The sequence below is a fragment of the Pleurodeles waltl genome, chromosome 7 (genome assembly GCF_031143425.1).
Source record: "Pleurodeles waltl isolate 20211129_DDA chromosome 7, aPleWal1.hap1.20221129, whole genome shotgun sequence".
In the NCBI taxonomy this organism is placed as follows: Eukaryota; Metazoa; Chordata; class Amphibia; order Caudata; family Salamandridae; genus Pleurodeles; species Pleurodeles waltl.
In genome coordinates, this window is record NC_090446.1 from 1,475,849,493 (window position 1) to 1,475,875,096 (window position 25,604).

Sequence of the window (25,604 nt, forward strand, 5' to 3'; positions counted from 1 at the left end):
TTGCAGGGGGAAGATTCTGTCGACCCACAGGAGATTTCTTCAGAGCTCCTGGTGCAGAGAGGAGGCAGGCTACCCCCAGAGCATGCACCACCTGGAAACAGTTGAGAAAGCCAGCAGGATGAAGTGATACAAGGTTGCTAGTAGTCGTCTTGCTACTTTGTTGCAGTTTTGCATTCAGCGGTCGATCCTTTGGCAGAAGGTGAAGAGGGAGATGCAGAGGAACTCTGATGAGCTCTTGCATTCGTTATCTAAAGAATTCCCCAAAGCAGAGACCCTAAATAGCCAGAAAAGAAGGTTTGGCTACCAAGGAAGGAGGATTGGCTACCAAGAGAGGTAAGAGCCTATCAGAAGGAGCCTCTGACGTCACCTGCTGGCACTGGCCACTCAGAGCAGTCCAGTGTGCCACAAACACCTCTGTTTCCAAGATGGCAGAGGTCTGGGAGTTCACGCTGTTCTCTGGCCATATCCAGTTTCTGGGATATGCCCCGTAGCGCTGGGCAGACAGCTGAAGGCGGGTGACATGGATGGGGATGGAAGGGTTTTTCGACAGAGATGGAAAAGGGGTTACCGCATACCAACTTTTGGTAAAATTGAGGGGAGGTCTGAAGCTAGTGGGCCAGGACGCCTCCCATTTTGGGACCCACTCCTTCCGGGTCGGGATGGCGACAGAGGCGGGGATAAGAGGATGGAGCAGAGACGACTTAATGGGGTTAGGGATGTGGAAATCGGATACCTACAAGAAGTATGTGAGAAGTGTGGAAGGGATGGAGGAAAGGGACCGCATTTAACATGTTTTTTCTCCTTCCGCGGGTTCTGTGCAGGTGCGGCTTCCTATCAATATGGTTTGTCGGGCATTCGGTCATCAAGTGGGCCCAGAAGCAAGCAAGAGAAACCTGGACTTGGCTCGGGAGCATTACAAGGTGCGATGGGATGGGGAAGGGGGGATGAGGTGGCAGGAGATATTAGGGAGACTGCAGAAATCAAAAGCCAGGGGTCATTGTCCTGATGTCCTGTTGATACATTTAGGAGAAAATGGTTTAGTACAGGGGACAGGTTAGATATAATGAGGGGCATGAAAAAGGATTTACAGGAAATTAATCAACAGTGGTATGGGTATCACGTTATATGGACAGCTTTTGTTCTGTAGCGAGTGTGGAGAAGAGCGAAGAAACCAGGGGTAATAGAGCGGGTGCAGAGGAAAATCAATAAAGAAATGAAAGGTTTTTGTGTGGCGAAGGGATTTACATATTTAGAGCATCTGGATCTTCAGTTTGAAGACGGGGAATTTTTCAGGGGCGGCAGTGTACACCTGTCCTTCATGGGCATGGAGTTGTACCTGCTCCAAATGAAGGCGATCCTGAAGGCTTTGTTCAAGGAACAATAATAAAAAAAAATGTTTTTTAAAACACAAAGGAGGGGGCCGGCAGAGTAGTTAGATGGGGTGTGGGGGGCAGAAAAATGAAAGCATTCCTTTTAATGGTGGCGGATGCAGAGAGAGTTCACATGACAACAAAGATAGGTATGGACAGCAAATCTGCCAAGACACTTTCAGACTGAAGGGGAGTTGACAGCAGCAGGACAGGACAGACAAGAGAAACTTTGCATTAGAGGTATGCTAGTTGCAGGTTCAATAGTTAGGTGGCAGCAGGAGACAATTAAGGTGATAAAAACGGATTCAACAAAGAAATCAGTATTAAGAGACTATAATGTTAAGGGTAAAGGGAGGGGGAGGGTAAGGTGGGGAGGAGGGAGCGTTTTGGTTAGGTGAAATTTGCTGTATACTGGGGTTGTTAGTTTTGTGAGACAATAGGCCAAGCTTAATATTGTAAGTGCACCTGTTTCCAATAAAGCGGCCTTTTACACACACAGCAAATGTGCTGTGGTGTTATTTGCTCTTCCCCAAGGGGGTCCCATGGGAGACTGCCGAACGAGGAGAGGTCTCCCCCGCCCCAGGAGATTTGGGGAAAGTGGTACAGTCCACTGGCGCCTTTTGGACGATTTTTGGGCATCGGGAGGGGGATAAGTAGGGGGACATTTTGTGGAGGGCCACCATTTTGGGCAGGCGACACGGTGGCCGGTAGGCGGTAGCAGATATTTTCCCACCATCCCTCCCTACAAGCAAGTTTTAGAGAGTTGACGTGGGCTATACATGGGAGTAAGAGGGGTGCTTTTTGGATAATGGGTGCACAAGGTGTTAGCATTGTACTTTGTCGCTTGGGACAGGTGCAGGTGCGGGTGGAGGCAGAGAGAGTTCACATGACAAAGAAAATAGGGTATGGACAGTGAATCTGCCAAAACACTTTCAGATTGAAAGGGGGTGGACAGCAGCAGGACAGACAGGAAATACAGCATTAGGGTTATGCTAGTTGCAGGTTAAATTGTTAGGTGGCAGCAGGAGACAATTAAGGTGATAAAAACTGATTCGACAAAGAAATCAGTAATAAAAGGAAGAATGTATTAAGAGACTGCAAGGTTAAGGGTAAAGGGAGGGGGAAGGGTAGGAGGGAGCGTTTTGGTTAGGTGAAATTAGCTGTACAGTGAGGTTGTTAGTTTTGTGAGGCAAGAGGCCAAGGTTACTATTGTAAGTGCACCTGTTTCCAATAAAGCGACCTTTTACACACACAGCAAATGTGTTGTGGTGTTGTTCCCTCTTCCCCAAGCAGTAGATCACAGTGTTCTGGCAGGGTTGGAAGGAGTATGTAGATTATGAATCATTTTGGGATCCGTTTTGTTCATCGCTGTGTGGGTCATACACAATACCTTCAACTGCATCCTTTTGAGCACTGGCAGCCAATCGAAGCTTACCAGGGCTGTGGTAGGAGTGATGCTTGGGAGTTCTCAGGAGGATGTGTGCTGCGGCATTTTGAATAACTTGAAGTCTTTTTATAGCAGACTTCAGGCCTCTCAGGTACAAGAAATTCCCATAATCAAGTCTGGAGGTGACCAAACCTTGTATAACTATCCCACCCGATAACTCTGCTAACCATCGGAGCAATTTTCTCACGGTTCTTAATTTGCCAAAGCAAGTGCTCTCAGTTTTTTGACTTGTGTTGCCATTGTCATCTTATCATCGAGCAAAAAAACACCTAGGCCCAGATTTAGTAGGGCCCAGCGCCTCCTTGCTAATGTGGCCCAACGATGCCAAAATCGCTGCGCCACATTTACAAAGTGGTGCAATGCATGCATTGCACCACTTTGTAACCCCTTGTGCCACATTTTGGCTGCGCCAGGCATAATATTGCAAGGGAGTGTTCCCTTGTTGGGTGGAGGGTGATAAAATAGCGCAAAGAAATCTAACCGATTTCCTTGCGCCATTTTTAACGCCTACACATAGCAGGCATTAAAAGGAGGCACATCATTATTTATAATGGGCCTCAATGTGCTTTGCAGGATTAGCGTCAGAATTTGTGACGCTAATCCTGCAAAGCACCAAACTAGCATCAAGTTTTTCTCACGCTTGCTCCCTAACTACCGCCATGGTGTGCTGTATCTTTAATAAGGCGCAAACATCGTGGCATTAGGGAGGCGCTAAGGGGCGCAAGAAAATTGGTGCTGCATTGGATGCAGAAACACTTTTCTTCAATCTGCCCCTTAGTCTTTTGACCTCCGATTTTGAGACAGGTCGGCTGCCAAGAGACTCAGGCCAGCTCAGTTCCATTCATCTTGAGGGTTTTTTTCCCACCGCCATCGCCTCAGTTTTCTCCACATTAAGTTTTAGGCTGATTGCCTCCACCCACTCCACGACCTGTTTAGGACAGTCGTTGAGGGAGGCCAAGGTTTTGTCTGTTTGGCGCGAAAGGGAAATGATAATCTGGGTGTCATCGGCATAGAATATTGAGGAGAAACCATGGCTGTTTATGATTCCTGCAAGTGATACGACACACAGATTAAAAAATGTCGGGCTCAGTGAGGATCCCTGAGGGACCCCACAATTTAGAGAGTAGGTGTCTGATAATGTGGTTTCCTCACAGAAATGGAAGGTTCTGTGGTGGAGGAATGAAGTTAGCCACATAAGTGCAGATCTGGATATTCCAACTTGCTTTAACCTCGTGATCAGCACCTGGTGTGAGATGGTTTTTAATGCTAGGCTCAAAACCAGATGGATCAGAGCTGTGGTGGGACCTTTATCTAAGATGGTCTTAAACCCTTCTGTGGCTGCAACTAGAACCTTTCCCGTGCTGCTACCTGGACGGAAACTGCTGTGACGGATTTAAAATATTGTTAGTTTCAAGTATAGTGAGACATATTTCACCAAGACTTTTCTGAGCCCCGGCAAAAGAGAGATTGGCCGGCAAAAGAGAGATTGTCCGGTAGTTTTCAAATTTTTCAGGGTCAGCTTCACTCCACAATGTGAAAGATTTCCATATTCCAAGAGCTGTAAGAACCCTTAGCAATTGTATCATTACATGCAGCCCACAGTGTCAATTATTTGCAAAAATAAACATATTTATCGACTACTTCTGCCTCAAGCAAGTTCCAAACGCCTATTGAATGGCTCAGTTTTTGTTCACATTGATAAGTTAAGGCCCGCCCCCTCCTATCCAACCATCAACCACAGAAGTGACCAGTCTCTGAAGAACTGCAGAATCTGCAATTTATGGTGATGCAACTATCAAAACATCCAACAATGAAACACTATGGACAACAAGGCACATCGACTATAAGTCCAAAATAGCTGAGCTCCTCATTCAATGGAAGATCCACCCATTCTGGAGATGTGCGGTTCGACTAAACATTCTGTTCAAACAATGACAGTGGTCGCTGTTTCACATTATTAATGCTTTATAACTTTTGTTTCTTTGTATTGTTGTAGCTGTGTCCTTCTGGCATTTTATGCAGTATTAAACACACAGATACCAGGGCAGCAGAGGGCCCTTCTCACAGCACAACCTCTCTGGTCGGGAATGTATGACATTTGCATGAAGGGGACCTTGCTGCAACACCACGCGGGTGAACAGAACCAAGCACACAAACCACCAAATGTTAACTACACTGAATGGTAATCACAGTTCAAAGTGAAGAAATATACTACCATGCAACGTAAAAAATTATGAAAAATTTTAGCAATGAGTATCTGTGTAGGTGACACCTTAGTGCAATAAATCCTTGGTACATGTCCTGAAGAGGTCTTTAATCTTGGTGAGATGGCCGAAATACTCCAACATTGTTATACGAAGACCAGTACGTAAAAGTATAAATAGAGAGACTAGGGGGGTTATTACAACTTTGGAGGAGGTGTTAATCCATCCCAAATGTGACAGATATACCACCAGCCGTATTACGAGTTCCATGGGATATAATGGACTCGTAATACGGCTGGTGGTATATCCGTCACTTTACCGTCACTTTTGGGACGGATTAACACCTCCTCCAAAGTTGTAAGAACCCCCTATGTCACTTACCAACGAGAAAGGAGTGAAATACATAATCTTCTAATTAGAATTCTTGTGTTCCACAAATCAAGACAACACAACAAAGGTGTTACCAAAGAATTTGAAAACAAGGACTCACAAACTGCACAAACACATTTTAACTTTTGTAGATTATAGTTGAAGTGATGCATAAATAAAATAAGCGTAATTGGGGACAGATAATTACATGTGAACAATGGTTTCTCATTATGAGTACAACAATCTAGTAAAAAAATATAAAGAAAATAATTAGCTACCAGTAACATGTGAGCCGTAATAACATTAACCGTTTAGTGCCGAGATAATGTACTTGTGAAATTCATCCCCTAGCATGACCTCACTTGTTTTCATTCATTTCATTTTCTTTTTGCATCCCAAACTCTCTTCACCACAGTCCTTGCATAGATGAAAATTCTCACCCCTCTGGTGATATTGTTGATACATAATCCCAAGGATGCTGTTAAAAGCCAGGATCTCTTTTACAAGACGCCCAACAGCATAATTCAAGGATTATTAGTAAAATGTGATCCCAAATCCTTGGTGCAGTTACCCAGGATTGCTTTTGGCTCATCCCCCAAACATGTGGAGGTCACAGTTTAATGGATTTATAAACCTACATTGTTGTAAATTGTACTGCGGATCTGTAATCTGAACATGATCAAAACTTTTTACACCAGAATTGCTGGTTATGTCCATAATTCAAATAAAACATTGGCAGAGGAGGAGCCATCAAATAATCACAATTAAAGACTTTCTTTAATTACTAGCAATTTATTCATTCATTTTCTGTAGTGTGTTCACCTCAACGGAATTGAAAATCGGTCTTTCTCCTATCCAGAAAGGAGAAGTCCAGCCTGAATGTCTAATTTACCCCATACGTTTTTCACAGTTGTTGAGGTAATGGCATTATAACACATAGGTGCATATTTATGCCTGGGTTGCGCCATGCTTGCAGCACCCAATGTGGTACATGCGAATTGCGCAAACCACTTTAATATTTTTGGAGCCACGCATAGCCACTTTGCATAGCTTTAAATGACTTCAAAGATATGGAATAAGGCAAGACAGTGCAAATTGATGCGTGGTCTTACTCTGCCCTGGTTAGGCCTTCCATGGGCGTGGTGGTGGGTGTTCCCACGCAACTCCCTTAGATTTTGACGTATTCCCAGATCCATAAGGACTTGCGAACCTGGGAATGTGGCAGAATCTCACGCCTAACCAGAAGAGGCGTAACCAGGAGAAATATCTGTATTTTTCCTTGTTTTTTCTTCTTTCTTTGTGTGCTGCATTCTGCCCTTTCCCTGTGACACAGGGCAGCACAGCAACTCACACAGGGCAACGCTGCCCTGCACCACAAAGCCCATAAATATGGGCCATGATGTAAAGCATGAAGGTTTAACTTTTACAGCGCGATTGTACCTTAACTACAAGAATTGTGATTATCTCAGAATTTACAAGTACCAGATCTCGAATGAGTATTATACAACTTAATCAAATCTATAATAACGATTTTTTCGGGCTTAACATTTCTGAACAAGAAGAAAGAAGAGTTACTCCGATATATTTGGGCTGAGATGACTCTCTGCCATTAATGGTTTGTAGGTCTGAGTAAATTGGAGAAAAAAATTTATGGGTGGCGAAGGGGATTCATATACAAAAGGAAAACCAGGTTTTACTTTAAAATGGAAATAATGTGTTGAGCCCCTTCCTGCTTGGAATCGTCATGTCCCCTGGCAGACCTAGCTCAGGTTGTCTTCCATGAAGTAGCAATGCAGTCAGTCTTGCTCTGAGTAGGCACTCGGGAGAGTAGAGCGCTCCTTAGGATCTCTTTTCATCCCATAAGCAGGGTTTGCATCTGACCAATGTTGTGTTCACCATCTAAGGTGAAAGACAAGGATTTCCATCTGATAGACAGTTTAATCACAGGCTTCCCAAGCTACACCATCCTGAGAAAGAGCTTATTGGAAATGCTGGCTCCTTCCGCGTCGTCACACATTATCTAACTAGCACTGTGTCTACTGGCAGATCGCCCGTCACACAATTATGCTTGTTCTTTTGTTGTGGTGTTTTTGTTGTACAAGTTTTCAGTCATTATGTACCCAGAAGTGAAATTCTTTCAAGTGTGCATAAGGTGCCCTGTGTTGACAGCCTCTAAAGCATCATGTAACAAAGAGATGTCCATCTTCTGGATAGGGAAGTTGTGCATTGATGCGTACGTCTGCCTTCTTCGCTAGTGAAACAATGGGAATGTGATGACGCAAGGAGAAACTCACACGCTAGCTGGGTGAAGAGTATCATCATGGAGCTGGAAACCTGTACCTAGATACCACACAACACATAAGGCGTTGGGTGCTCTGAGGTGAAAAGAAAGGTGCACATCCTATTCATGATGCATAGACAGTATCCCTGGCAGAGGCATCTCTGGATCAACGATGAGGGATGCACAAATAATTTGTGGACTGATGTAGAGTATTTGTGGTTTCTGGAAATTAAAACCCCAGAATTGATGGTCTCCCTGTATGTTTTGCAGGTCTGCTCTCTTTTAATACATCTTGACAACATTGTCCCATTTGTACAGACAAAATAGCCCTATTTGTCCATATTAAATTCCTCCATTTTGCTCAAGTGTTACTCATTATTTGTAAATCTGTGGTTTTTTTGTGGTCTATAATGTTCACCTGGAGGACTGGATGTATTCCTTCAGATCCAAAGATCAGAATAGATGTAGGAAAGACTTGTCAGAGCAGGAATGCATTTCTGATTAAATTGGTGTTAGCATTGCGGGAGGAAAAGAGGGTGTTCGAGTTCTGTTTCTGTCCCATCAGCAACATGGCAAATCGAGTTTGGAGTTTGGACTTGTGGATTAGATGTTTGTTTCATGTTCCTTATTTGGGAAATGTTCACAAATTGTTGTGCAGAACCCACATCTGCAAAGATGGTTATTTCTGAGTAGAAAACAGTCAATTCGCCACCGACCTTTGTGTTTTTTTGGGAATTCCATAGAAAAGATACACTGATACAAAAAATAGATCAAGTATACATTTAGAAAGAATTTAAAATTCTTTTATTTAAAAGTGGGTCAGCAAATTAATATTCATAGTCTAATGACAACTCTTTCCATAATTAGAAAGAAACAAATAACACCTGATATAGTATAGTGTGTAGTGATCAATCATCTCCTGCTAAGGAGATTTTCTTCAGAGATATTGGTAGTGCTGCTTCTATGCACATAGGCTGTTACATGGCAACATTATTTTTTCATCTTGTTTAACAACATACAAACGTCTGGTGGCTGACTTTAGGTCATGATCAAAGATGTAAAGCCAACAACATAGCTACAACCGCCACTTTGCACTCGTCGAGTGGGAGATTTCCCAAGTACCTGGCGTTACCTCTCCAGGAAGGGAGAGGATTAGGATTGACCTGCTGCCTTGGACAATTCACAAAATAACACACTATGTTGTGCCAATATCATTCTAAAAAGAGGCAGGACCAGACCAGATGTGCCCAGTTACGACTATGGCCACTATGGCATCTGGGGCACACATCTTAAACTGTACTCATTATTTCCCGATACTAATCCATCACTAATTCTTGTTGGGTTCCAGATTAGCGTGCTACTCACCGAAAAGCGCTTCGACGCCTCGTCAGGGGTAGTAAGCGCTATATAAATAGATTACAATACAATACATCTTAACACTTGAACCTGTGAAGGTTTTGATGATTTGTTTTCCTTTAATGTGGTTTCTCAGTTTTCGTTTTTCCATAAATTCACAAACATCAATGAAGGCGTGCTTGTGTATTATTAATAACCCAACAGGCAAGCGCCTGCTTCATGCAGAAGTCATCTCCTTAGACTACCCTCGTATTAAATACACAAACTTGTGTCCAAGCAGAAGTTCATACCTCAATCCATTCTACTTCCATTTCTCTAAAGTACAATCCAATCGAGGTTGTTGCACAAAACAAATTTGCTCGCAACCATGAGTACCACGGTCCGATTCACTTTACTAGGTAACTCTTAAGAAAATAGCATGAGTGAGGACTGGTGAGGTTACTTTTATCAGGTAAAAGCACGGTGTGAAATATATTTGCAGTTGTTGAATAACTTGCTTTTTTGTTGAATCTTTGTTGTATTAAACTGCTGCTATTGAGTACTGTGGCCTTTGACTGATACAATGTCTTAAAATGTGTGCCTGTGTTTGCTACAGATGTTTATATTTTGATCTTACTGTATTGGTATTTCAACAGTAAATTCCAGGCAGCTGCTTGCACAGGGGCTCCGTGTTTACCCTTCCTCTCCACCTCTCACCCTCTCAAACCCTCTGTACACACCACAGTGTGTTTGGCCTGGGACCAAAGGAACAAGGCTCCTGACAGTCGCTGTCGGGCGGCAGACACCAGGGCGCCAGCGTGCACTTCTTGCCTCATCACGTCACATGGTTGGTGACCTCAGCAAACCACCAGATCCAAACACAGGGAGTCCACCAGAGGGTCGACCACACAATGAGTGGAAGACCCCAACTCATCCACTGGTTTCATCTAGTACTGGGAGATTTCCAAACACATCAGTGCCACTGATAGGGGAAAACATCTGCCAATAATTCAAAGATCAATCAGTTAGGGAAAATTGTGGATCCAAAACAGGTCCTGCTGCCTTTCTATATATTTATTTTTTTCGAGAGTTCAGACAGAAGTCAGGGACAAATTTACTAAACTGCCACCCAACGCAATGCAACTGCCAAAAATGCTTGTGTGACAGGGAGGGAGCAGGAGAGCGCTTTATCTACAGAGATATGGCTCTCTCCCAGTAGCGTAACATAGGCCCCCGCAGTTCCCTCTGCATGGGGGCCCGAACTCCAGGGGGGCCCCCTCAGCACAGTACCCTGGCCTGATTGCTCTTGACTGAGTCGGGAGGTGGGCCCGTCTATGTACAGTAAGCACACGCTCTCTCTTCTTCTCTCCCTAGGGCTGGTGCAGATTTTAGCTGCTGTGCGCCACGCACTCACCTTTGAATACAAAAAAGCCTAGGGCACGAGTTATAGTTACTTGCAATAGCTCTAACTGTAACTGCTGAATTTCTATGGTTTTGTGTGAGTAAATTCAGATCCTAACTATAACGTCCCTGTAACCTTTGTTTTTTTAAGTGAATTTCTATGTTTTTTTAATTCTTTTTCCTAATTATAACGTCCCTGTGACCTTTTTTTTAGTGTATATATATATATACACATACACATACATACTTTGAATGTCTGATAAAATGTTATTCGTTTTTACCCAGGTCTCCAATCTGGAAAGTGGAACAAGACCCACAATTTTAGTCGTAGAATCTAATAGTGAAATTGGATGGAGGCGAGATGGGTGATTTCTGTCTTCTTTTTAATTATAGGGACTATAACAGCCACCTTCCGTGACTCCAAAATCGGACCTGGATTGGGTGCCTGCAAAACCTTCGCCACTGGTAGGACCCAAAGTGTAACATTACTTTTCAAAACATCGATTGGGGCACTGTCAGGGCCCGGTGGCTTTTCTTGGCACTCGTCCTAATAGCCATGAGGACTTCCTTAATGTCAGCTGACTGGCTTAAGGCAGATGCGGTGTTAATATCCATAACAGGGTCCACTTCCTCTGCAGCTATTTTGTGGTTAATACCAGAATCAAAAACCTTAGAGTAATGCTGCACTCAGGAATTCAATGTAACTTGGCAAACAAGCTTTGGCATGTCATCATTTGAAGAATTTTTTTTTATACCAAATAGTGCATTCACAACTTTCGATTTTGCTGAAATAAAAACTGCCAAAACCCATTATCTCACCTCACTTGATTTTGTGGCAGGAATACAGAAAGATACATACCCATCGATCCAAAGTTCTCTATCATTCATATATCCCGGAACAAATTAAATCATACTTGGAAATAAAACCCACAGAATCATTATTTGATAGTTGTGCATTGCTATATGTCTTGAAAGAACCTCAGTGCCACAGGAAGCAGAGACCATGATGGGTTGGAGATGGCGGACAGGACAAGGAAGGCGGGTTGGGCCACGAAGGTTGTCAGCATCTGGCTCAATTTACATCATCGGAAAGTGTTTAGTGGAGTCAGCATTGAAAAGTCAATCAATATCTGCAATGGTTTCAAGAGGGGCAAAAAGATCCCACGTTTGAACTTTATATAAGATAGGAGTATTGCTCACTGCACGATGAGTAAAGGGACTATGACATAAGGCATAGTGTGAGGTCAATAGAAGAAATGTAAGGGTGAGCTTAGATCCTTCCTGGTAATCTAATCAAATGGTTCAAACAGTGAAGCAAGTGAGGGCTTCCTCAAATATGTCACCACACAGTCCCCAGGAAAATATTTAGAACCATGGTCAACCTAGCCCACACTTGTCATAGAGGGAATCCCTGAAAAGAAATTCTCTTTCCACCCTGAGCTGGTTTTCAACCAGTGCTCCACCTTTACATTAAGTCTTGCCAATCTTCTCTTGCAGTTGAAGGAAGTGGTGGAACCCCAGTAAAAACAATAACAGAAGGTGCTCAGTTGAAGGGTGACCTTATGATTTGTATTCAGTGCAGACTCCCTGTTCAGACCAGGCCCCTTGTCTGATTAATGATGAGCTGATCCACTGGAATAACCAGATCACATCCAGCAGGCAGGTTAACACTGTCACCGCGGACGTTCGATTGGGCTAATGCCCTGGGAATAGGACAGTAGCTCACGGTTGTAGAATTATTGTCCATCTGCGGACTAGTGCAATCAGGTAGATGAGAGCAGCCTTGATTTAAAATGGTTTGGGAATTTAATTTATATTTCAAGATACAAAGGAGCATATTTACAAGAAAGTGGCACATCAGAGCTAATTCACCACTTTTCCTGTGCTCCCCCGCCCTCCTTACCGGCACCTAACAACAGCATGTGTGCACAGTATTTACAATAGGGCACACCCTGGCGGTCGCTAGCAGAATAGTGTTAAAAAAGTTTATGCTACTGTGGCGCTTTGCTACACTAGCCTCAAAAATGTTGAAGTTAGTGCAGCAAAGCACAGGGAGGCTAATTGAATATAACGGGTGCGTCATTTTAACGCCTGAACTGAGCGTGTATTAAAAATTACAGAACAAAATGGAGCAGTGAAATGTAAATTTCACTGCGCCATTTTTTCAGGCCTTTCTTCACCGGAATGCCGGTATAGTATGGCGCATGGGTTTACAAGTAGGGCAATGCAAGCATTGCGCCACTTTGTAAATATGGCACAACAGAAACAAAACTTTAGTGCCGCCTTAGCATAAAAAAAATGACACTCTGGCAGAGCTAAGGTGGCGCAAGGGGCTTGTAAATATGCCCCAAAGTTTCTCAAGAAGTTCCAATTTTTACAACGTGTCCTCCAACTTGGCAAAAAAGTCAGGCCATCAGTTTATCTTGAAAACTATTTAAGGCAGAAGCATCCACAGCGCACTCATGATAGCAAATTTACCACCTAATTTCACCTTAACTCCAGGATATGAACCACCGAGCCTGACCCCTTGTTCTCTATATGTTCAAGTTTTTCTTTCCTCTTCCTTTTGGAGGGAGGGAGACTATCCTAATGACTGTCAGATATAGATAAAGCATCAGAAATGTCTAATACAGGATCACACACCACACAAGAGTTTGATGAAGGAATTAGTTGGGGAATAGCCATATACAAGCTCTTATCTTGGGGCTTCTGAGGAGCTTCAGGGACCCCCTTGTGGCTGTGGTGGAAGGTCTCGGTGGTACTGAATCCACAGGCAGGTTTCGTAACTGATTCTGTGAGGCCTCAATTCTTTTCTCTACCAATGTAATTTCATTATTAATTCCCCCATAATATTTGTTAAGTAATTAGTAATTTGGGCAGAAGTGGATGATAAGGGATCTTTCAATAGGAGTGCCTTCCTTTTACATTCTCTAAGGGTAAAGATATATACTGCCTACCTTAAAATAATTCTTTCAGGCTTCCCAAATGCTGAGCCAAGAGGGGTGGCCCAGCCCACCTACTTCTGGGTGATGACGGGCGAAGACTGTTCTGCACTGCAAGCTCCAAGAGCAATATTTAGGGCGCAACAACACCAGCCACAAAGGAATCATGGGCAACCAAGCCCTGGTCCAGAAATAGCAGTGTCTCAAAGTCCTTCGCTGTGGGATGCAAGTGCAATATTTATGGGGCTGAGCAACCCACCTCCTGCACAGAGGAATTATGGGCAAGCGAGTTCATGCCCGGAAACAGCAATATCAAAGCGCCTCACACTGCGGGCTCCTAGAGCGATATTTATGGTGCTGATCAAAGTCCCCACATCAGGATGGGCAAGCGAGTCCTGGCCCAGAAAACGAATCCTTGAAATCTCCTTTTCTACTCTTCTATAAACCCTAAAAACCCTAGTTCCCCTTTGTGCTATCCATTCCTGAACTCTAAGTACGCTTACTAGCCCTTGACACTGCCCTTTTGTGGGCCCTAAAAACCCTTACTACCCCTTAACATTACCTATCCCTCATTACTAAAATCAACTGTACCACTCCTTATAGCTACTTATCTTTGAACTATAAAATCCCCTTGGTACCCCCTAAATGCTACCCATTCCTATATCCCAAAACTAAAAAAAGTACTACCCCTTACAGCCACCTTACACTGAACCCTAAAAGTATCATACTACTCCTTATTGCTACCTTTGCCTGAATCATGAAATCTTACTACTCCTTAACATTACCCACCCCTGAATTCCCCTTACTATGCCTTAACACTACCCTTCCCTGAGACATATAAACCTCTTACTGCAGTTTAACGCTACTTTTGCCTCAACCGTAAAAACTCCTTACTACCCCTTAATGCTACTCTTCCCTAAACTCTAAAAACTGCTTGCTATGCCTTAATGCTACCCTTTCCTGAACCCTACAAACTCCTTATCATACCTTAACACTCCCTGAGGTGCTCTGCCTGCTGAGGTCAGGGGAGCCTTCAGCTCTTTGAGACCCTAGCGGGTGAGTAGCGCGCTTTACAAATGCTTGATTGATAGATTGAGTGAAATACTGGGATGGTATGGGAGTCAAGTTACTGATTCCGCTAGTAAATCCTCACTTCTAAGGTGACCCTCAGCATTTCACTTTGTGATCCCTGCTATTTCTATTGCCACTTCCCTCCCTGGAGTTTTCAAGGCCCCTGGTATCAGGACCTCTGGGGAGGAACTACCGGGTGAAATCAGGGGCCTCATTATAAGGCCCCTAGTGGTGTCGAGCACCATGGAAAAGCTTGCCTCTTTAAAGAGTTAAAGGGATGTTTGCAATGCATCATCAGTGGAGGCATTTTCAGGGCTACAATATGATGTTTGTGTAGCGTGAAGCTGTGCGCATGGCCAAAAGAGAGGAATAAGCTCTGCCCCCCGAATGGAGTCGTTTACAGACTGTTAGATGTTTCGCTGTTACAAGCCAATTCAATATTACCATTACCACAGCCAGTTTGCATGACATTGTCACACATTTAGAGATAAATGATCAAGCATTGTCTGTGTCTTTCTGCAATTGTTGGAAAATTAGCACCAGCTTTTTTGTATGTGCTCTGGCGCTAAGAGACACAGAATGCAGTACTTTTCTGTTAATGCAAAATAGCATTAAATACACTGAAAAACACTTTCCACACATTTCACAGGGTTTGTACAACTTCTCAAATATTCTAAATACCCCCCAACATAGTATGTTAATGAATGAAAAAATACTCCAAATATTAGCGCATGACTATTCTAAATTTTTCTTAATAATTTTTGTGAAGTAAAATTCTCTTTTTAGGTCTGGATTGGTAGAGCAGCTGTCTGTATGACATAGTGTGGTTATATGATGATTCCGTGCATGCACGCATGCCATTATCATACATTCCTTTTCCACATAGCCTTCATTGTGCATGACTTTACCACGTAGATGCTTTTACACATGGTATGTATAATAGCACACACCCTTAAAGCCTAAAATTACCCTCACCAGCCTTTACCACTACCCACCCCTAAATCCTAAATTTACCTTTACCAACCTTTACCACTGCCCACCCCTGAACTATGCATATATATATTTACCAATACTTACCATGCGCAGTAAATGCATCCGTGATAAAGGCAGAATAGTTACCTGTGGTAAAGACATTGGCCCTCATTATGACTTTGGCTGTCTTTTTCCAAGACCGCCAAAGCCGCCACTAGACCGCCAGAGCTGGTGGCCTGCAGACCACCATATTAAGACTGCTGGCAGCTTTCCACCATTCCTGAGGTGGAAAGTCACCAGCAGTCATGCTGGCGGTCAGCGGTGCAGAGGCGGTTCCACCGCCGGTTCCGCCCCCACCAAAAGGACTCGGCCAGCCGTATTATGACCTGTTATACGGCATGTCGGTGACCTGATAGTGGGGCGCTTCCAGTGGTGGGAGCTCCGGGTCCCGTCCCCTCAGGTAAGAGCACGTCGTCGGACGAGGTAAGTGTCCTCCGCAAAGGGAGGGGCGTGGGGTGTGTGAATGGATGTGTGTGGGTGTGTGTATGCGTGTCATGAATCGGGGAGGGGAGTGTTTGTGCGTGCGTGTGTGTCTGTGTGTAAATGTGGTGATGGCGATGAGTGTGTGTGTGCATGACTGTAAGGTGTTGTGAGTGTGAATGAGTGTCAGGGTGTGCGTGTCTGTGGGTTTGTGTGTGTGCGTGTATGCGGGGGTGTGGGATAGTACGGGGATCAGGGGTGAAGGGGTTACTACTGGGAGAGGGAGGGTGGGCGGGTTACTGGGGGATGAGGGAGGTGGGTGGTGGAATGTTGTAGGAGAAAGGGGGTGGGGGGGCACTTGTGTAGATTGGGGGGAAGGGGTAGTCATCTACCGGCAACAGGAATGCAAATTCCTGTCACTGGTAACCTTTCCACAGGGATTTCGTGGTGGTGCTAATGCCATAAAATCCCTGGCTGAAAGGGGACTCGTAATACCGCCAGTGGTCTTTGGTGAAACGCTGGGTCAGAGATGCTTATCTCTGGCCCGGTGGTCCGACCGCCCTGGCGGTATGAACGGGAAAGTGGACAAACTGCCACACTCGTAATCTGGTGGTCTTCACTACCGGCCTGTTGGCGGTTGGACCGCCACCGCGAGTCTGGTGGTCATTAGACTGCCAGACTCGTTATGAGGGCCATTGTGTGGTAAATGCAGTATTGTAAATGCAATTTCCCCATATTTTTAGGAATTCTTTTATTATGCATCGAGTAGGCTTTGGCTTGGCTCCAACTAAAGGAATATGCCATCAGCTGGTGCGGTATCCTCCTGCATTCCAGTAAGTGTTTCCATTGGAATGTACTAGGCATTATTGTAAATCTGACCGATACATTCAATTGTGCTGTATGCCCAGTGCTTAATTTGTAAATAAAAACGTGCTGGTGCCCAAAGCCCTCCTCTTAAACACGTGGCTGCTGCAATTAAATGTGGGAACAGGGAACACTGAGGCAGCGTAATCCAGAAGCCATCTCGGGTATCTTCAATCCATTTAAAACCACTCCCTGACCCTTCAGCTCACTTTTGCAGCTTTCTGCTTTCTCCCATTGTGATGCTTTTTCGTTTTTCTCTTCCTCCGTCTTTCCCATGTGTGTCTTTTGCTCGCAGCAAATGCCCGGCTCACACGAATAAGCGTCGGCCCTGAAAAACAAGTGCCGGTGTTCAGCACCGGAAACAACAAGCACAAATTAAGCACAGTGTGTGCCACACTGAGGTATTTTCCTCCTATACAAGTTATATTTTAAAAGTAATTTTATTTGCAACTTTTTTCCCAGCAAAGGCTAAGTCATCATGAGAGGCTTTAAGGTGACAAACCACATTTGTGCATATTATTTATGCAAACAGCATTTGTGAATGCCTTTACTTGTTGGTTCATTAAAGTCGGTACTATTGTATAACTTTTAATGAACATCCTGTGTAGGGAGCAGGAAAACACGGCGAATTAGCATTGTTCGCCATCTAGTGGAAATAGAAGGTATTTAGCTGACTCTACGCCCAGCATCATGGCGTTTTGATATTTGTAAAGCAAATAAATACGTTTTGCTGAGAATGAAGAAAAAACGGTGGAGGCAAGACAAAGACATGATTACATTTTAAAACAACTGCTTAGCGATAGAGAGTGTAGAGAATCGTGACTGTAACACGCTATCCCTTAAAAACATCGGCCATTATGTTAAATTAGTGAATCGAAACTGAAAGCATCCTACGGGTAACACCGTTTTTTTTTTTTTAACTGGCTGCGTTTGAAACGTGTGATTTGTGTCCGGCGAGGCGGAGTATCTTTGTTCCCGGGTGGTATAGCGGATCCGGCGGGCCTGTAACCTCTTCAGCAGGCAAGTGGCCATCGTTCACGCGGCGCACGAGCTGCATACATGATGCGGGTTTAATTTGTGTCTTTTGTTAAAGGGGCCTAGAGACGTTTGGGGAGTGAGAGCGGGTGCGATGTATGCGGGGTGGCTGCAGACCAGGCAGTGCTTAATTTGAGCCGGTGGGGAGCACCAGGCACTTATTTTTGGGGTCCGGCTCCTATTTTTCTGCATCAGGCATTTATTTACTGCGAACAAAAGACGCATATGTGATAGATTGAGTAAGAGGAAAACGAGAAATCCTCACACAGGGAGAAAGTAGAAAGCTGCAAGATTGAGGTAGAGGGGCAGGGAGTGCTGTAAATGGATTGAAGAGGCCGGAGATGGCTTTAGGATTAGGCAGCCTCTTTACTCGTGCTCGCATACTTAACTGCAGTAGCCACGTGATTCAGAGGCGAGTTTTGGGCACCAGCAATGGACGTCATTTAAGGGTCGCCAGGGTTCGAGGCTGCGACCCCTGGCTTGCCCCATGCTACCCTAGACACTGCATTTGACCCCTGCCCACAGAGGTGGCAAATTCAGGAGCAGCTTGTCCTAATGGTTGGGCCTGCAATCTCCTTTCTTGTCAATGTATCTTAGTCTAATAGTGAATAATACATCATTATTTGGTGAATTGACGTTCATGGCACCAGCACGTTTTTATTGACAAATTAAGCACCGAGACCAGGTTTCTTCAAGTACCTTGTGCGATGCTGGTAGCTCTGCAGCTACCAGTGTAAGTAACTCTCCTGTGTACAGCCCAGGGAACTAAACTAGAAGTTTTTGGATGGATGAGCTAATATACATATACCTAAAAGGAAAAGTACGTATTTTAAATAAAAATGTATGCGCTTTCATAATCGGCTGATGTGAGTGCACAGCTGCTAGTATCCAGTATACATTTTATTGGCTATTTGTTCTAGCTTCCCAATGGTCTAGCATGTGTGTGAATGCCCATATCTGTCTATTGATATGAGCACAGTCCTGGACCTTAAGGGGTGCACCAAGCATGCTGTCTGTTGTGTCCCTGGCACGTGTTCAAACATGTAGTGGGTGGTGACAGCATATTGTGCTTTTAGCAAACCTTCTATAACTAATTGTTTTTATCTGTGTAACAAGAGTGGTAACTTCCCGACCCACTTACATTAAGGTCCACTGCTATAGGTGAACCTGGATCCTTATGCTGCAGCCTCAAGCAGATGTGTGTATGTACGTGTGTTGCACACGTGAGTTTTTGAGTGAACCAGAGTGAAGGATGCCTGTTGGTTACATTTTGGAAACCCCTGGCCCGCTCATGCGGACATTTGTAAGACTGGAGGGAAGGAACATAGGCCCTCATTACAACATTGGCGGTAAAAGCCGCTTACCGCCGTGCAGAAGACCGCCAACACACCGCCGTGGCAGCGGAATTCCGCCACGGTCATTATGACCCACAGCTCGGAATCCGCCAAAAGTTAGACACCCACACATATCCGCCACACCAAAGGTCAATGATAAACTGGCGAAAACAAAACCGACACCGTCATGCCAACAGAAATACGCCCACATTATCACGGCCCACGAATCGACGCAGCAGTCTTTCAACCGCAGTATTCCATTGGCAGTACACACCGCCACGCTCAAAATACACACACATCTCCAAAACACAGCCACATTGGACAATTACAAATACACAAACCTGATACATACACACACCACTCCCACACACCCAATACAATATAAAACACACACCCACATCACCCACAAACCCCTATGACAAAAATCCAGAAAGAAGGCCAGAGAGAGACACTACAAACTACAACCAAGCATCCACAGGCACACAATACCATCACCCACATAACTTCCACGCACCTCACACAACACACCACTAAATATCACCCCACACAGCACAACACACCCCACTCCACACATCACCCACACCACCCCATGGCACCGAAAAGACACCCCAGGTTCTCTGAGGAGGAGCTCAGGGTCATGGTGGAGGAAATCGTCCGGGTAGATCCACAGCTATTCGGATCACAGGTGCAGCACACCTCCATTGCTAGGAAGATGAAGCTATGGCGGAGAATAGTGGACAGGGTCAACGCAGTGGGACAGCACCCAAGAACACGGGATGACATCAGGAACAGGTGGAACGACCTACGGGGGAAGGTGCGTTCCGTCGTATCAAGACACCAGCTGGCGGTTAGGAGGACTGGCGGCTGACCCCCACCTCCTCCCCCACAACTAAAATGGTAGGAGCAAGTCTTGGCTATTCTGCATCCTGAGGGCCTCGCAGGAGTAGATGGAGGAATGGACTCTGGTAAGGCAATTCTTCACTACTATATCCCCCACCCTACCTGCATGCCATCACATACCCCCACCTTCGCCCTTACCCCCATCACTCCAACTCCTCACAAATGTCCCAACATCACAAACCACACATTCCAACACCAAGCCCTGCATGCAACAACAAAGCATGGACACCCATCACCAAAGCATGGCCACTGCACATACCCATACACACCCCTAAACCATCATCACACAAGCTCCCACACAGGAATGCAAGCACTGGGGTACACGGGCACTCACCCATTGCACACCATGGCACACACAGATGCAATAATCATGCTTTTATACCCCTGCAGGACCCCTACCCAACGTCACAGCACAGGAGGGTCCAGACATGTCCACACCACCAGCAGAAGAGGCCCACAGTGATGACAGCAGCTCTGTCCAGCTGGATCTAGATGACGAGCCCGGCCCACCTGGGACCTCGGGACAGTCGGTTCCCCTCACACTGGCACAGGCCACCACAGAGCTTCCCCCCCTCTGGAAAGACCAGTACAGCACCCACCCAGCGGGCCCATACCTCTGTCCCCAGGACACGTCAATCAGCAGTGTGTCGATCACTACAGGGAACCCCAGCTAACCCACCACCCCAACAACAACAGGGGCCTGGGGGCAGTGGCAGTGGGCACACGGTCCAGGGAACAGAGGCCAAGGGAAACAGGGGAACTGGGAGGGCTGCTGTGCTACAGGGGGAGGACAGGCCCAGGGAACCCACTCTCCACAAGGCCCTCTCCAACATCCTGGGAGCCTACCATCACTCCAAGGAGACAATGGCTACTGTACTGGCCAAGTTTCAGGAGACCCAGTGGCTGCAGGAGGAACAGTATTTGGGCTTTAGGGAGGAACTCAGATCCATCAATTCCACCCTGGGCACCATCGTAGGGGTGCTGAAGGAAGTCCTCAACACCAGGAGGGACACTGTGGCACAACAAGGGGCCCCTGACACTAGCCAGGACGATGAACTCCCCACCACCTCCGCTGGCGCTAGTGGACAGGAGGCTCCGCCACAGGACCACCACACCAGCACCCCACCCCCTGCAGAGGAAGAACCACCCCGCAAGCGGTCCCTGAGATCCAGGACAAAGACAGAGATCGATGCCAAGACCTCTGCCAAGAAATGAGACCAACCTGAATGTCATCCCCCTGTCCCACTTTGTAACCCTGTCCATCCATCAACGGTCCCAGCTCCATTTCCTATGCCCCTTTGGACAATGCACCTGTGAGACCAATAGACTGGACTCTGCCATGGACATTTCTCCACCATCACCCCTCACCATTTTACAACACCCTCCAATATTTAGCACTTAAATAAACACCCCTAGAGCACAAAACAATCTGGAGTCTGTCTGTGATTTCGAAATGTTGTATTAGCAATTAAAGTGACAAAATGCTCTTTCAATAGTACTGTGAACATACCTATGTCAAACAGCTCTAGTCCACGAGGAAACAAAGCAGATGTCACACAGTGGGACCCACATCTCTGAAATCGTAAGGGAAAGTGACAACTCAGTGACCATACACTTGGTGAAAAGGACAGACAGTAGAGAGGTAGTAGTGTTAAAGTACATGTACTAGGCAGGTTTGTATTCTTACCTGTGTCTCACTGGAAGTATTGCAGGATCACAGAGTCCCTGTTGTCGACGTCCTCTTCTTCTGCTTCCTCGTCTTCACTATCCACAGGCTCCACAGCTGCCACAACACCTCCATCTGGACCATCCTTCTGCAGAAAAGGCACCTGTCGTCGCAAAGCTAAGTTGTGAAGCATACAGCAGGCCACGATGATCTGGCACAACTTCTTTGGTGAGTAGAATAGGGAACCACCTGTCATATGGAGGCAACGGAACCTGGCCTTCAGGAGGCCGAAGGTCCTCTCTATAACCCTCCTAGTTCGCCCATGTGCCTCATTGTAGCGTTCCTCTGCCCTTGTCCTGGGATTCCTCACTGGGGTCAGTAGCCATGACAGGTTGGGGTAGCCAGAGTCACCTGCGAATGTCGAGGGACAACTGTTAAACACACTAACCTGTAGGAATATCCCCAGACCCAGACAACTATTCCCAACAATTTTGTTCCAGGTGCTCACCTAATAGCCACACACGGTGCCTCTGGAGTTGCCCCATCACATAAGGGATACTGCTATTCCGCAGGATGTAAGCGTCATGCACTGAGCCAGGGAATTTGGCATTAACATGGGAGATGTACTGGTCGGCCAAACACACCATCTGCACATTCATCGAATGCTAACTCTTCCGGTTTATGTACACCTGTTCACTCCTGCGGGGGGGAACCAAGGCCACATGTGTCCCATCAATGGCACCTATGATGTTGGGGATATGTCCAAAGGCATAGAAGTCACCTTTCACTGTAGGCAAATCCTCCACCTGAGGAAACATGATATAGCTCCGCTTGTGTTTCAGCAGGGCAGACAACACTCTGGACAACACGTTGGAAAACATAGGCTGGGACATCCCTGATGCTATGGCCACTGTAGTTTGAAATGACCCACTTGCAAGGAAATGGAGTACTGACAGCACCTGCACTTGAGGGGGGATTCCTGTGGGATGGCGGATAGCTGACATCAGGTCTGGCTCCAGCTGGGCACACAATTCCAGGATTGTGGCCCGATCAAGCCTGTAGGTGATGATTACATGTCTTTTCTCCATTGTCGACAGGTCCACCAGCGGTCTGTACACCGGAGGATGCCACCATCTCCTCACATATCCCAGCGGACAGTGCCTATGAAGGACAACAGCGAGCACAGAGTCAACCAACTCAGAGGTACGTAAACACAGCTTACTCAGAAAACCATTCCTAACCCGATTTTTGCCTGTATGAGTGTTGAGGCAAGGCCTAGGTATGTGTGACGCAGTTATAAATCAAGCCATGTGGGCCCCTGAAATGGCGGCTGCCTGACCTGTAAAGTGGGACAATGGGATGTGAGGTAACTGCGCTGGCGTTGTACACCGTTGCGGTAGGCGGTCGAAGACCGCTGCGCAAATCTGCATTGGTTAACATTGGACCCTATGGGTCCCAGGAGCCAATGATGATGTACGCCGGCGGTGACGGTACGCACAACCGCGGATGTGACCGCCATTTTCTATCTGTTCAATCACTCGATATCTGATCTTCGACAGGAGAGGACCTACACTGCAAGTGCTGCTGTGACCTCAGTCTGGAAGAGACGATGGCTGGTGCGTCTGGAGAAAGGGCCCCTGCCTTCACGACGGAGGAGTTGGAGAAACTCGTGGATGGGGTCCTCCCCCAGTACACGCTACTCTACGGTCCTCCAGACAAACAGGTAAGTAAACTGGGAGCATGCTGTATGGGCAATGCCTGTGTGGAGTGTGGTGGATGAAAGAGAGGGGGGGAGAATGAGGTGTGCATGAAACGCCGGTGAGTGCATGTGCCACATGTCAAGGGTAGGGATGCGGGCCAATGACTGTGATGGTGCAGTTGGTAATAACTTCTCTTTTTCCCCTGTACAATTCCTGTAGGTCAGCGCCCACCAGAAGAAGGATATTTGGCGTGCCATCGCCAAGGAAGTACGGACCCTGGGGGTCTACCACAGACGGAGCACCCACTGACGTAAAAGATGGGAGGACATTCGCCGCTGGAGCAAGAAGACGCCGGAGGCCCAGCTGGGGATGGCCTCCCAACGTGGGAGGAGTACCTGTCGCACCATGACCCCCTGATGTTCAGGATCCTGGCGGTGGCGTACCGGGAGTTGGATGGGCGCTTGAGGGCATCACAGCAGCAACAAGGGGGTGAGTACACTCTCATTCTGCTGATTCAGCGCGCAGTGGAGATGTCTGGGTGGGGGAGGTGGGCTGTGGGTTTCCCTAGGCCAGGGCGAGTGTGCTAGTTAAGTCCCCTTTTTCAGGCAGACCCTGTGGCACCTTCCCCACCTGGGTACAGTGCCAACTACACCTAGTCCGGCTCCTGTGACATCCATGTGTGCAGATATCGGCCATAGCCTTGTAGGACATTTACCAGGCATTGAATAGTGGACCCCAAGTGCGCGGCGTAGTGCAGGGGGCTTCTGTGTCTGTCGTGTCCGCCAATGGTAGCGGTAATGCATGCACTCAACTTGTCTTTCTTCTGTCTTCCACCCCCCCTTTTTGTGGTCTCCCTGTACATGTATGCATTAGCATCATCTGGCGGAGGAGCAGTGGCACCGGAGCTGGAGGGAGCTGCATCCCACATGGGCCTGGAGGGTGATACTACGGACTCTGAGTTCACCAGTGGGACGGAGGGCGAGGGGAGCTCCACGGCTGGGACAGGAGCTGACACCAGCGATACGGACTCGTCCTCTGATGGGAGCTCCCTTGTGGTGGCGGCCCCATCTGTGCCCCACGCATCTACAGGTACAGCCGCCACCCCCCCTCCAGCACCGCCCTTCCAGCAGCCCCTCAGCCTTTGCCCCGTGGCCGCTCATCCAGGAGGGTGGGCATCTCCTTCGCCCCAGGCACCTCAGCCCCTGCCCAAGTCACCCCTGCTGCCCTCAGTGAGGAGGCCATTGACCTCCTCAGGTCCCTCACTGTTGGGCAGTCTACCATTTTGAATGCCATCCAGGGGTGTAGAGAGACAGTTGCGACAAACCAATGCATTCCTGGAGGGCATTCATTCTGGTCAGGCAGCCCTTCAGCTAGCTTTTCAGACTCTGGCCTCAGCACTGATGGCAGCCATTGTCCCTGTCTCTAGCCTCCCCCCTCCAACTTCCTCCACCCAGACCCAATCCCCCTGTACCTCAGCCTGCCCCAAGCACACCATCAGACCAGCATACACACACCTCAACACACAAGGGAAGCTCTGGCAAACATAAGCACCACACATCCCACAGGCACTCAAGCAAGCATCACACACATGCAGACCAGACATACCAACATCCACTGCCTCCACTGTGTCCCCCTCCTCCTCTTCTCCCTCCTCCCTCCTAGTCTCATCTCCACTCACACCTGCATGCACTACATCTAGAGCCACTACGTCCATCACCAACACACCCACCACCACACCCCGCTCACGTGCAGTCACCACCCCCACTACCATTCATACATCCCCTGTGTCCTCTCTCAGTGTGTCTGTGACGCCACCTCCCGAGGTACACAAACGCAGGCACACACCCACCCAACAGCCATCCACCTCACGACAGCCTCCAGCGCATGCACCTTCACCCAAACTCCCCAAACAAACACCTCCTACAACCACAAACTCTTCCTCCACTCCCAAACCCCCTCCAGCTACCCGTCCCAGTGTTCCTAATAAACTTTTCCTGGCCACCCTTGACCTCTTTCCCTCACCTCCCCCACCCCGTCAGTCTCCTAGGGCCCGACTCTCCAGTTCCCAAACTAGCACCTCAGCCACAACATCTCCGGGAACAGTGGTGCCAGTAGTCACCGGATTCTGGAGTGCACCAGGCAGCAGGGCAGCCAGTGTGGCAAGGAGCCACAGCATGGACAGTCCCCCACCTGTCAAGCATCAAAAGGTGGCCAGTGCCCGGCGGGAGAGGGG

The 25,604-nt window shown here is 46.9% G+C and overlaps 1 protein-coding gene across 2 annotated transcripts in view; it reads left to right on the plus strand.

The window, feature by feature from the left end:
- The first annotated feature begins 17,569 nt into the window (after positions 1 to 17,569).
- LOC138246531 (uncharacterized) overlaps positions 17,570 to 25,604 on the plus strand; it is a 52,594-nt gene continuing 44,559 nt past the window's right edge. The window contains exon 1 of one of the 2 annotated variants that reach the window (XM_069201191.1): positions 17,570 to 17,756. The gene's annotated coding sequence lies outside the window, so the exon portion shown is untranslated. The remainder of the gene's footprint in view (positions 17,757 to 25,604) is intronic. The other variant, XM_069201190.1, reaches the window with a different exon arrangement.